Below are 13,149 nucleotides of genomic sequence, written 5' to 3'. Positions count from 1 at the left end.
CTTATGGCAGCCATTGGTGAAGTGCCTAGGTCTGTATACCAGGGTACAAGTAGGGCTGTTCTGTGGTCAATTGGGCCTTACTTTCAGGGAGCTGGTTGTCCACAAAATCTCCTCATTCTTTCATCCTCTGGACACTCTTTTTGGAGAGGCCTTATAACTTGCTTGATATATGTCATGAGCATGAGTACTGCACTTGTGTCGCTCAAATCCTAGCACTTAGAAAAGCCTCTGGGAAGACCAGCTAGTCCATTTTTTTCCTACATGAGATTCTCAAGACTCAGAAAATGTGGAGCCACTCGTCCCTTGAGTGTTTATCGAATATTCACTATGCTTCCAGAAGCTTCTTGAAGAGGCAGGCTGAAGCAGACATCCTGACAGATGTTGCTGGGGAGTGACTCACCTAGCAAATAGCTAGGAAGACCGAACTAAGGAAAAGTTACCCAGGGTTGCCTGTATGAGCTACAGTGGCTACCTCTGGTTTTCTAGAAAAATATCCACTGCCCACGCAGTGTACAAATACACACAAGTGACTGTAACCACAAGTGTTTGTAACAATGGGTCTATTGACTTCTTATTTGAATAGATATCCAGATTTATTAGCCCTCAAGGTAAGCATCGATTTTACCTTTGTCTCAGTCAATATTTACCTCTGAGGTCAATACGTGTGGATATTCACCTCAGTCACAGTCAATATCCATTTTGTATTACAATGTATGATGCACATATGTGAAAAGGAAGATCGCCGTGGTAGAAAGCGAGCCCAGTGGTTGAGGACACTTCTTGTGGCATGTTCTTCTGCATTTTTCTCTGTTTCACCGTATTGCTGTGTATAGGTCAGACTCTATTTCAACAAGTGGAAAATGGGTGTATTCTGCTACTCACTGGCATTTGGACTAGGATAGCCTGATAGCAAATGCATATCCAACAAGTCTCTTAATATTGTTCAGTAATGCAATTACTTGAGAGTCCCTGAATTAAATGATGGCTATAAGAATATGTGCAGACATGCAGATTAGCAAGATGCCGAGAATGGAAGCATCGGCAGCACACAGTTATTTCTCCAGTGGCTGGATTGTCTTAGTTCTTCACTCTCAGGGAATCAGATGGCTAAAGCAAGAGAAGGAAGGCAAAGGAGCAAGTGGGGAACAAAAGGAGATGCAAACATTGAAGGAGTTACTGCTTTCCATTTATGATTATTGTAGCTAAAGTTGGAAATCAAGGCCTGGTCTATCATAGGACTTAGACCATTGCCTAAGTTTCTTATGGCAGCCATTGGTGAAGTGCCTTGGTCTGTATACTAGGGTACAAGTAGGGCTGTTCTGTGGTCAATTGGGCCTTGTTCTCAGGGAGCTGGTGGTCCACAAAATGGGAATCCAGGTGTATATATGGTAAGAATTACATTTCTCTTAACACAGACGCAGAAGGGTGAGAGGCTCCTGTGGCTGCGCTGTAGTCATCAGTGACCCAGTTCTTCCTCTGTGTCTTCTCTCTTTCTGCTGGACCAAATGACCAGGCAATATGAAGACAAAAAGGAGAAAGAGGGATGAAACTCCTCCTTTTAAAGCACCTTACAAAAAGCCCCACCCACTGCTTCCTTCCATTGGTCGTGATTTACTTGCTGGACCACCAGTCGCTACCAGGGAGGCTGGGAGAGAGCAGCCCTTCACCCTGGTGCCAGAGTTCTTAGTAAATGTTGCTGCTCTGGAGCTGAGGGAGAAGAAATAAGCAGATGTCTTAGAAAACAGCAGTTTCTGACACAACAGATCACTCTGCCCATCCTAATTCTTTTGATTGTCACTCATTATTGTTGTGACTCCGGTTTCGTTTCCCAGTGCTTTTCTGCATCACACATGTTTTGTTCCCAGTTTTTCACTGTCCATTGGGATGCACCCTCCTTGTGGTAGAGATGGCTCTATCGATCACAAAACCATAGCTACAGCTGCCAAGCAGACTGATGGGCACAGGACCCAAATCTGATCAAATGTAGCCATGGGCCTCGGGCCAGGGTGTCTGATTGATGAATGAGCATATATGAAACCAGGGCGCTCTAAGTCTGTCTAGAAACTTCCCTTTTCTTTTTTCTTTTTTCCTTTCTTCTTTTTTCTCTTTTTATCCACATCGGGGTCTCCCGTTTGCTGGGGAGATACTCTACTCCTGAGCCATCTGCAGCCCTTACTTACATTGGTGATTTTTGAGATATGGTCTTCTTTTTGTCTGGGCACTGTCCCAGAACTTTCTCATTATAGGCTGGTACTCTAGCACTGAGCCACAGCTTCACTTCTGGCTTTTGGTGCTTAATTGGTGATAAGCATCTCCTAGACGTTACTGCCTGTGCTGGCTTTAAACTGTGATCCTCAGATCTCAGCCTCCTGAGTAGCTAGGATTAAAGGCATGAGCCACCAGCAGCTGGCTTCATGTAAGTCTTACTCCTACCATTCTTATAGTGCACTTGTGCAGCCAGAAACACTACAGAGTTCTGTTTCCTCTCCCATGTAACCTGACAATGTGCTGTGACATTGTTCCTAAAGTCCCAGCTAAGAGCATTATTAAGTCCCTTCCAAACTAAACTACTGCTTCTGCTGGCTTATTAATGCCCATCTTTTAACCTGTCTTAAGCTTTATGTATCCGTGTCCTTAGGGCCTTTTTGACCCCACATAGGAAGCTCGCCCGTGTGCATATGTATATATGACAACTCATTTCACCCCATGCAGTGTGCAAAGTCAGTCCCTGAGATTTCCCCAGACTCTTCTCCTCAGTAAGAGTTGATTACAGCCAAGGCCAAAGCAGCTCGCCCACTCTTTAGTATTTACTGCAGCCTTAAGTGAGTGTGTCACCGTACTCCAGAGAAAGCGGGCTGAGGACGGACCTTTTCGTCTTTTGGCCTAGCTTTGGCTTACCCCTGCAGACCTACCAACGTCCTAGACCTGTGAGGAGAACCTTGCTCTCGGCTTGCGAAGCCTACCACTGTCAAGTGACAGAAGCCACACCATTTTCACCTCCTTTCCTTGTTGTTTCTAGAAGGGGCTAATAATATTTCCCATGTATTTTGCATTTGGGCTGCTTGGGAGCTGTTGGTTGATCCCTTTTACAAGGCATAGGTAATCGCCACTTGAAATTTATTTGTTTATTTATTTATTTAGCATCCATAAAACAGTATACAGCCCCGATCCCTAGGGATGTAAATTAAAGCAATTTCATTTTCATAGTCTCTCTGTTTCAAATCCCTCATTGTTTATTTAAATAGCAGCCAATGCACATTGCATGTAAAGAATTATAATTAAGGGAAGAAGAAGGGCTGGTCGCCGAGGGAAACAGAGATTTCCTTTCACAATAACCCCATCCTTCCTGTCAATGTCTGAGGAATGGAGTCATGGCCTAGGGAACCAGCAAGGTTCCCTACGGTGGAGGGATGCTGCTTCTTCAAGAGGCTTGGGGAGTCCCAGGCCAGAGGCAGGGGCTGCAGATGGGGCTGCCACACAGGGTAGGCTGCAAAATCTGCCGCTGGGGGCGAAGGGCACCCTTTCCATGCGGCTGCAGCGCCTTTCCACCGAGGCTCCCCTGGCAAGGGGACAAGTGGCAGCGTGTGCCCCGTGGATGGGAAATGCTTCCTCTTTTGTGTCTGGGATCTCCTCGCGTGCCTTTGTCCACTCAGCTGGCAGCACACAGCCTTGCCTGGGAGGGCACACTGGCCAGGGCCCTGCCATGCCTCTGCACGTTCTGTTCATGCGTCTGTGGCCCAGGCTGCCTTTCTCACTGGAGAGGTCCTCGGTCTCCATCTGCCTCCTCTCCTGAGGTCATGGATGACCCTAACAGAGCAGACACGGCCACCTGTCCTTTGAGAGGCAGGTGTGAGTCACACCCTGAGCGGCTCTGGAATCATCCTTCACATAGCTGGTGCCTGACACCTGAACTCCGTCGAAAGCCTGTAGCTTCCATGTTCAAAGGGAGTACAAATGGATACCCAGAGTGAGAAGAATAAATACCAAGTAGTGGGAATATAAGTCATTTTCTGGTCTTTGTTCTTTCTTCTAGTACTGACAATTTGGACCAGGGCTTTGGGCATGGTAGACAAACATTCCACCACTTGAGCCTTACCCTTCTGTTTGTGTTCTGTTTTGAGACATTCACTTTCCTAGGCTGGTCTTGTACTATCCATCCTCCACCCCATGCCTTTCAAGTAGCTGAGATTATAGGTAAGGCCCACTGCACCTGAACTTTCTGCTCATTTTTATATTCATGTATATACTGTATGACATATGATTATATTATGCATACATATGTGCATAATAGGTTTGTTATGTTTTATAAAAAATAATGTGAATGTGCACTGTAAAACCAACAACAATATCTGTAGTCTCTCTTTAGGTTAGACAATTTGTTTTGTCCTGTTTTCTTATAGTAGTAGAGATTGAACCCAGGGCTTCTTGCATGCTAGGAAAATATTCTATCATTTGGGCCCTACCCCCAGCTATTGGTTTTATCTGGTACATGTGTTTTGAGCTACCTGGCAAAGCTCTGTGCTGGACCTGGGTCTACAGAAAGTCACTTGTCAAGGCCTGGGCCCTTTAAGAGCAGGAATGCAGTGGAAAGGGTGTGCACTATTTAGGTTATAATCTGATTATGGTGGGTGACATGAGGAGCTGTGGAAACCCTTGGCGGCAGGAGTAGCTGGGCTCTCAGAGCTGCCAGGGTGGCTTCCCAGCATGCATTGGTAGAGGCATAAAAGATGACTGAGGACTGGCCAGTGGGTGTGACGGACACCCAGAACTCTGGAAGCTGGGGATGTCAAGCCCCATTTGAGGGCTAAGGGCAGACTGTGTTGTTACAGGCCAGCATGGAGACTGGGTGCAGAGGTAAACAGGGCCTGTAGGAAGAGGTCAAAGCCGGCTTCATTAATTGAATGAAGGGAGCGTGGTGAGTGCACACCCATAAAAATAAAATCATAGAAATCAGCAGGGGGGCCGGCTCCTCTGATCCTTCGACTCTGATCTCAGCAGTGGTGAAGGCTGGCTTTGAGGGGTAGGATCACGCTCCACTCCCAATGCCTTCCTCCATAAATATGCAGTCTCAGTAATATCCACATCTGAGCTATGCAGATGCAGTTTAAAGACAACTCCTTTGAACCCACAGCTCGCCACCCCCTTCTAATCTGATTTGTGGTTCCTAACCCTCTCATGCATGGGGCTGCTGGAGCTGCCTGTGGGTTCAAATGCTTACAGTCTGGCAGCTACTGTCCCCGGGCAGAAGGCTCCCCACCCCAGAGCCTTGTCTGATTAATCAGAACATGCCATCACAGAAGGACATCAGTTAGCAAGCAAGCCGTGGCACAGAAGCGAAGTCCCTAGGAGCTCTTATGAAGTGCCTAGGACCTGTTTTCACTCTTTTCTCCCTCCCTCCAGTGCCCATGCACCTATCCACCCATCCTTCAGTCAGGTAATCACGTATTGTTAGCCCCGGCTGGGTGAAAGGCTCTGGAGTTGGTGCCATATGTATGGCTGATATATGTGTTTGGATTCCATGGTTGCTTTTTACATATCACTCTGTGTGTGTTTGTGTGTGTGTGTGTGTGTGTGTGTGTGTGTGTGTGTGTGTGTGTGTACATACCTTTTTTTTTTTTTTGCCTGCATTAAGGAGTTATTTCATGCCACTGCCATTTTCTGAGCAATGCCCTGCTCCACCATCTAGCGTTTTGAACCATCTTGCCTTCCTGGCCTGGCGCACACAGTCACATTGCTTTCTGCTTCCAGAAACAATGCAGGGGACCTGTTTTTTGAAAGGCTGAAAACTCAACACTTAGATTTCTTTTCTGACAACCTTCAAATTAACCTCATTAGGTTTGCTTTATTTATTTTCTTTCATGTGTCACGCTTTTATGCTCTCCAGCCTCGTAAATTGTGGCACTACAGTGATCTCCTGCAGTATGACTTGGTCGTCAATACTTGTTTAATAGGAATCACAATATGTGCGTCTATTATATATATTTCCCCACAAATGCACAGAACGTTTGCCAAATCTCCCTCCCTCGTTTTTTTTCCTTTTTAAATTCAGAAATTTTGAGTTGTGTTTATTCCTCTCGTCAGCATACTTTATCATATCAAAGCCTTTTCAGACACTGTAAAACTACTGAGTTATGTTTGGGTCATGTTTTGCGGTATGCCCTTTAATACTGTAGCTTTAGAAATGCAATTTTCAGCCTCTGCTTATTAGAATATGATAAAGTATTCCTGGTCTATGTCCAGCTCCACTAATCTCCAGACTGTGCCTCATGAATTAAGCATGAAGATTTTAGTCAATGTGCTTTCAAAGACCAATGTTTAGGGAATCATGGATTTTCTACAAGCTGAGGGAGAAATCTATAATAGGAAGAACTGATTTTCAAACACCATATTCCCAAGAAGAAATGGCCAGTGCTGGCCCAGAAACAGAAAATATTTCACGATCAGAATATTCCAGAACCACTTAAATCCACATTGTGCAATTTGGTTTATTAAAGGGATGGTGTTTTAAAATGTGTAAGGCCATCCATCACACAGGAGGATTTCAAATGATTGCTTATTTGGGAAAGCTCAGGCAGATATGGTTAACACCACGAGGAATGCAAATTGAATTTATAGGGTATTATTAACTTCCCCCCTTTCTCTCCTCCCCATCCCCTGAGCATGTTGGTTCTTTTTGCTTTATGTAATTTCAAAATGGTCAGAGATCTCTTTCCAGGGTGAGAGATCCCCATTAGGGATCTGCACCCATGTACATTTTCACCAGATGCTGTGGAAGGTCGATGATATCTGAGACCCCGGTGCCTTAGGATTGGTAGTGCTTTGTGGCAATCCCAGGCAAACATTTGCAAGGAAGACCCCCCCCCCCCTCCTTCTGCTGTCAGTTCTGAATGACTGGGGAAGGGAGTTAAGGTCCTGGTGACCACGGGGTGACTAGAAAGGGAGGAACCGGGGTACCTGCCTCAGTGTCAACCCTGCAGTTTTGCCATGCTCAGTGAGACAGCCCTGGCCACTTTGTGGTCACCTTCATGATCAACAGTGCCTTTTATTGGGCGTGTGTTCTATGCCCGATCCTCAGTTAAGCTCTGGGTATCAGTAGCTCGCTCAAATCCCTATTTTTTCTAATCAGGGAAACTGAGGCATGGGTCTTCCAGGGATGCTTAGGCAGCTAGTAAGTGGCAGCATTGACACTGAAGTCACAACCTGTTGGATCCACAAGTCTGGGCAACCGGACTACAGCAGGGGACCCATGGAGGGTGCTCCCTGTGTGTAGGAGGTCAGGTGACAGTCTAGGCCATGGCCACTGCTGGGAACTGCTCTCAGCTGGGTTCCAGAGGTCATTGATGGAGGCTCACCTCCTCCAGTTCCAAGATCAAGGCAGAATGTAAATCATCTCCAATCAGGGGGCAGCTGCTTGAACATTTTCCTTTTGAGGAAGACAGGAAAATTCTCAGCGTGTCCAGCCTCGTCTGTGAACTGGCGGGATTTCTCAGGAGCTTTAAATTAATCAATCAATCTACAGACATTGGACTGAAATCTGTACCTTGAGCCTGAGACTCTGTGAAATGCTTTAAACGGGAAGGAGCCACAGGGCTGGCTGCCCTGCCCCCACATAGCCCACGGCTGCCTTCCCAGGCTGGGGAATCGGCCATCACTTCAATCATGCAGCCCCTCTGACTGGAGGTTTTTTTTTTTTTTAAACTAAACTGGCCCAGTGGATGGCTCGGTCATGTGTAGACATGGCCTCAGGGGGGATTATCCATTTCCTTTCCAGGCCTGGCCATTTAATCATTCCTGACCCCGTTTTACAAGAAACGCAACAAAACCCAAACCTGTCAATCACCATTTGCTCCCTGGCCTCAGAGCAGCACCTGAAGGCAGGTGCACAGGGTAACCTTCCCAGTACCTGGGTTAGGAGAGAAAATCCAGGCACTGGGGCAGGGGGCTGGAGGAGGGGGGCATTGACCCAGAGTGGCCAGGAATACTTAGCTCTCTGTAAGGGGCCTCAGTCTCTCTCCATACTCAGGATCTTACCCAAATGATCTTGAACTGACATCCCATTGCAGAAGGGACCAGCTGCTCTGTGAGCCACAGTGGCTGAATAATAATAGTTTGAAGACAAAAGGCAGTATAGGTGAATGTATATAAGGGAAGTGGGCCAGGAAGAGACTTGAATGCTGCTGAGCTTGTTTTACAAAAGAAAAGGAGAAGTGAGGGGTGGCTCTGTAGTGGGACATATTCTTTGCATGTCCACGAGCGGGCAAAATCCAGAGGGGGCAGGGACGTGAGAAAGGGAAGGGGGGGATAGAGACTCACTGCGTGCACTTTATGGGCTCAGGAAGGGAGCACCGGAGCACACTGGCGCCAGGTGGCTTCCCTGGGCAGCAGCATCCTCACCTTGCACAGCCAGGGTCCGGGGAAGTGTTGAGGCTGCCTTGTCCCAGCCATCCTAGTTCACAGCAGCACTGAGACTGGAATCTCCTGAACTCACAATCCTGCTGGTGGATGAAGCTGCCTGCATACCGTGGCGGGAGAATGAGGCCGTTGAAGGGGGAGCTACGGACACAGGACACTGAGACATTGTCTGATTTCTCTGAACAGTGTCCAGGGCTTTAGAGCAGAAGTCGAGCGCATACCGTGAAGCAGTCACACACCTCTCCCTGAGGGCTCATGGAGAAGGCTGAAGTACCCTGCCCCAGCCATGCAGGGCATGCTGGGGTATTGCGGCTTTGTGAGAAGTGCATGTGAGGGCTTTGATTCTGCAGAGCGGGCTCCCGGGCCTGCGGGAGTGTAAGTGACAGCGGGGTCAGGACAGTGGGGATGACGAGGCCTGTCGGCCTCAGTCTCTATTCCCTCATCACCAAGATGGCAGCTGTCTTCAGAACCACCTGCCATATGTCTTCTTGCGTATTTTTTATATGGGACTGGGCACATCTATTTCCCTTTGAGTGTTGGTGAAAGGCGAATTGTAATCTCCAGGTTCTGCAGATAGATGGATGCTGATCAAGGGCCAGGGAGGGACAAACCAGCTCAGCTGACACTCTCTCCCCAGTGGACAGCAGGAGTCAAGGAGGCTCAGGAACTCTGTCTTCCCCTCCTTGACTAAGGATTAGCATTCTCCAGGAGAGAGGAGAAAACCAGTACCAAGCCATTATCTATACTCACCTCTACCTCTATTTTCCCAATTGTAAGTTCTTTTTACATAAGCACTTTCTCCCAAAGGAGGGAAAAAAAAAATCACTTCATCTATGAGTATAAAATATATACTTTCTCATGTAAATCAAGAAGCTATTAATATTGTAACAAGAACTTGGTAGAGTGTATTAATTGACGGGAATTGTAGAGTAGAATATTCATAATCAGCAGCAGTCTTTTCTCTGGGAGGAACAAAGGATTAAGTTAGAGAGACGGTAATGGCATTGTTAGCCAGCTATTTCAATGATTTTTCTCTGTGGAAGAGCAGAGAAAGGTGAAATTCCAACTGGGAATATTAGACTATGTAGATCTTCACTCAGGGGTTTTCAGTTCTGTTTAAACTGCCGAGCTGTGCTTTGCCTTGTGATCCAATTGTTTTATTAGCAGAATCATTGCGTGTTTCATTTTGTTTGAGTAATAGCACGATGTCTGTCTAACAATAAATTATAGAGTCAGGCAAACAATGGTTTTTTTTTATTTGGGATAACAATGAAATATCTTATTAAAATGCAGACTTCTTTAGAGTTCTGGAATTAGAGTCTTATTTTAAAATGATTCCATTGGGTTTAAGACAGGTTTGAACTGATCAGTCTCTGGTCAGCGTATCAAGCCCTGGGAAACTTCACCATGTTTCTTTAGCAATCTTCTCTTTCTATTCTTGGTTTCTCACTGGCGGTGAAAGACAAACTAGTAACGCCATCTCTCTGCTGGCAGAAGATAAACTGAGATCCACAGCACATCCAGCCTGCCTGCCAGGCTTTTCCTTCAGATGGTCTGCTTTGACCGTTGTTACGCTAACAATCGGGAGAATAAGAACGGGTCATCTCTCCTTAACGATCTTTTTACTATGTGCTGGGCTCTGCGTGGGAGGTGTGGTGTGGTTTATATTGCAGACCCACCTGCCCGCTGTGGATACCATCACTATGTCCCTTTAGCAGCCCAGAACACTGAGGCTTAAGGGAAGGGACCTCCCCAGCTGGGGGGGGTTGTTCAGGGTGTCTGCTGAGACATAATCTCTGTTGTCTGCTCTGTACAAACTCTTCACTTGTCCCCGCTGCTTATCTTCATGTCTGTTCACCTCTCCCGATTAGAACCTTTCTGTGTTCTTGCATTCCACAAAAGGTTTAGTGCCGTCTGCTCCTGCCAGGCTCCAACACCTTGTGGGAGCTTTGAATGGCATCCAAGAAGGCAGATTGTTTCTTTCTTCCTTTTCAGTTTCAATTGACCAGTCCCCGGGCGGGCTAGGCTCTGTGTGATGGCTGTGGATCACTTCCCAGCATCCTCCTGGCCACTACTTTACATCACAGAGTTGGAGTCAAAAGCTCAGAGTTTAAGCCACAGTCCTGAGCTGGGACCCCAGGGATGGCCTGACCCACCAGCCTCACCTGCATTGTAGAGACCGTCCTGTGATTGCCAGGAAGTCGCCCTCACCAGGTGGACCTAGAAAACTGCCTGACTTTCCTTTTTTAAGTCTTAGAAGGCAAGGTGAACTGGAGTGATCATGTTTGCTGCTTATCTAGTTGAACCAGTGGGGCTGTGACAGGGAGTCCATGTAACTGAGTGCCAGTTGGCTTCCTCCAAAATCGCAACCTAGCTGAGATGAGTGTCATGGCGCATGACTGTAAATCCAGTGCTCAGGAGGCTGGGGCCGGGGGAACGAGAACCTCTCAGCCATCCTGGGTTACACAGTGGAACTCTGAATTCTGAACACACAAACATTCAGATCTTCCAGCTTTTGTGTGGACCCAGGGTTCTTTCAGACTCCAAATGCTCGAGTACTTTGGGGTACCCATCTTTACCCCCCATACACACCTTCACATCCTGCACACTGTCCCCCTGTTCCCAGCCTAGGTGAAGGCTTCCATCTGCAGATGCTCATGTGTTAGCCAAGGCCCTTCCTAACCCAGCTGGTATTCCTGAGCCCTGTGCTGACAGATAGTTCAGAGATCTCCCAGATCCCAGGGGCCCATCTGTGACAAGATTGCTACCAGTCTGTTAAATAGTTCTTATTCCCCCTCCCCCACCCCCATCCCCCGCATATACACACAGAGAAGAAGAACCCTGCATGTCAAAGCACGTTTGGGGTCTCCTGCTCCCCCACTCTCAGCAAGCAGGAGGCAAGGCCACTGTAGACAGCTCCCCACCTTTCCCTTTGTCCTAAAAAGGGTAACAAGTTTCCAATTAAGCTTGTGTTCACTGAACTACCCAGTCTATGGCTGGAGTTAAAAAAAAACAAAAACTGCCCAGTTGATTGTGCTTCTTCCAACAAGCTCCTTTGCAACCTGTTTGCCAAGGTCACTTCTGCTGAGCTAGCCCTCCCCAGAGGCTGAGCTAGCCCTCCAGAGGCTGAGCTAGCCCTCCCAGAGGCTGAGCTAGCCTTCCCAAGAGGCTGAGCTAGCCCTCCCAGAGGCTGAGCTAGCCCTCCAGAGGCTGAGCTAGCCCTCCCCAGAAGCTGAGCTAGCCTTCCCAAGAGGCTGAGCTAGCCCTCCCAGAGGCTGAGCTAGCCCTCCCAGAGGCTGAGCTAGCCCTCCAGAGGCTGAGCTAGCCCTCCAGAAGCTGAGCTAGCCTGCTCCAGCATCAACATCCTGGCCTCCTGGGGCAGGAGGTGATGTTCTCTCCTGTGCAGTGGGCCCCTGCATTCACGCCTGAGGCTGGTATGCTGTGGTCTTCCCTCATCCTCAAAGCTATGTGGTTGTCTGGACCTCTCCTTCCAGGTGGGGTGGGTGTTGTAGGCTTCTGTGGGCATGTTTCCAGCAGGCACCTTGCAAGGTCAGGTGCCCCCTGGGTGGGAAAGAAGTGCGCATGCCTGGTGCAGCACAGCCGCATGCAGACTGGACACCTTTGGTGTGCTGCGGGGGCTCTTGGCAGGGCCATCCTAGGGAGGAGATGCAGTCTCTGGAGAGGATGTGGCCCCCAAACTGAGGACATATCATTCATGGTACTCCTAGAATTTAGGGGTATCTGAATGACAGTCATTATAGTTTTTTTTTTTTAAGTAAGTTTAAATTGGCAGCTGAGCTATTATTAAAACTTATTAAAACTTAAACAACACAATTAACATAAAACAGATCATTCTTTGCTGCCCAGACTGGCAGATTTTATCTCCTCCTTTGGAATGCAATGTAGTCATTTACAAAGTTTAGTACATCTAAAATGTTGTGTAGTTTTAAAATCATTTTCCTTTTTCTTTTCTCTAAAGATTCTGTAAATATAGAAGAACAAATTGATGGTTATTGACAGAGAGGCAGAGACAGAGAGACACAGACAGAGAGAGGAGGAGGGGGAGATGGGGAGACAGGGGAAGAAGAAGAGGAGGAGGAGGAGGCAAAGCAAGAGGAGTATCAGGACCTACACACATACTTGAGGAGGAGGGGGAGAGAAGAGGGGCAGGGGGAAAGGGGGAAAGGAAAGGGAGGAGAAAGAAAATGGAAGCCTGGGATCAGGAATTTCTTGTACCCTTCACATGAGCCCTTCAGAACAAAAGTGATTTCTGTTGACTTTTGAATTTAAAAAGCCTAGCCCTTTGCCAGATTCTGAAGGAAACTTAGAGACCCCAAATTGAACATGTGAATGGGTGCAGAAGAATGCAAGGCCAGCCTGATTGAAGGAGTGAAAGAATATTTCCCTGGATTTTTGGTTTTTAGTAGGGGATGCCATTGTCGTTCAGAAAACCCCACGGTGTTCTGAAAACGGGTAAAAATCAATATTCCGCATGTTGAGGATGAGTGAATTTGCCAAACCAAGGACCTCAGTGCTCCAGTGAGCATGCTTGGGTGGAAGGGCCGTGGGGAGGACTGTTGGCTGCCTTGACGGATTATAGCCAGTGGTCATTTTTGTACAGGCCTAATGGGAAGCCTGTTTTTGATTTTGTCCATCTGCCCTAGACCTGACCAACTGAATGGACTTTGGTACTTTGCTAAGCAGTCACTGGTAACCAATGTCCTGCAAAAGAGCAGG

General features: G+C 47.4%; 1 protein-coding gene across 1 annotated transcript in view; it reads left to right on the top strand.

Moving 5' to 3' along the window:
• Positions 1–13,149, top strand: part of Wwox (WW domain containing oxidoreductase) — a 739,180-nt gene that overhangs the window by 338,431 nt on the left and 387,600 nt on the right. The window lies entirely within an intron of this gene.

This window comes from Dipodomys spectabilis, unplaced genomic scaffold (genome assembly GCF_019054845.1).
Source record: "Dipodomys spectabilis isolate Male_0828 unplaced genomic scaffold, ASM1905484v1 ptg000273l, whole genome shotgun sequence".
Classification (NCBI taxonomy): Eukaryota; Metazoa; Chordata; class Mammalia; order Rodentia; family Heteromyidae; genus Dipodomys; species Dipodomys spectabilis.
Note: the sequence above shows the minus strand (reverse complement) of the source record. Positions and strands in the feature narration are given on the sequence as shown.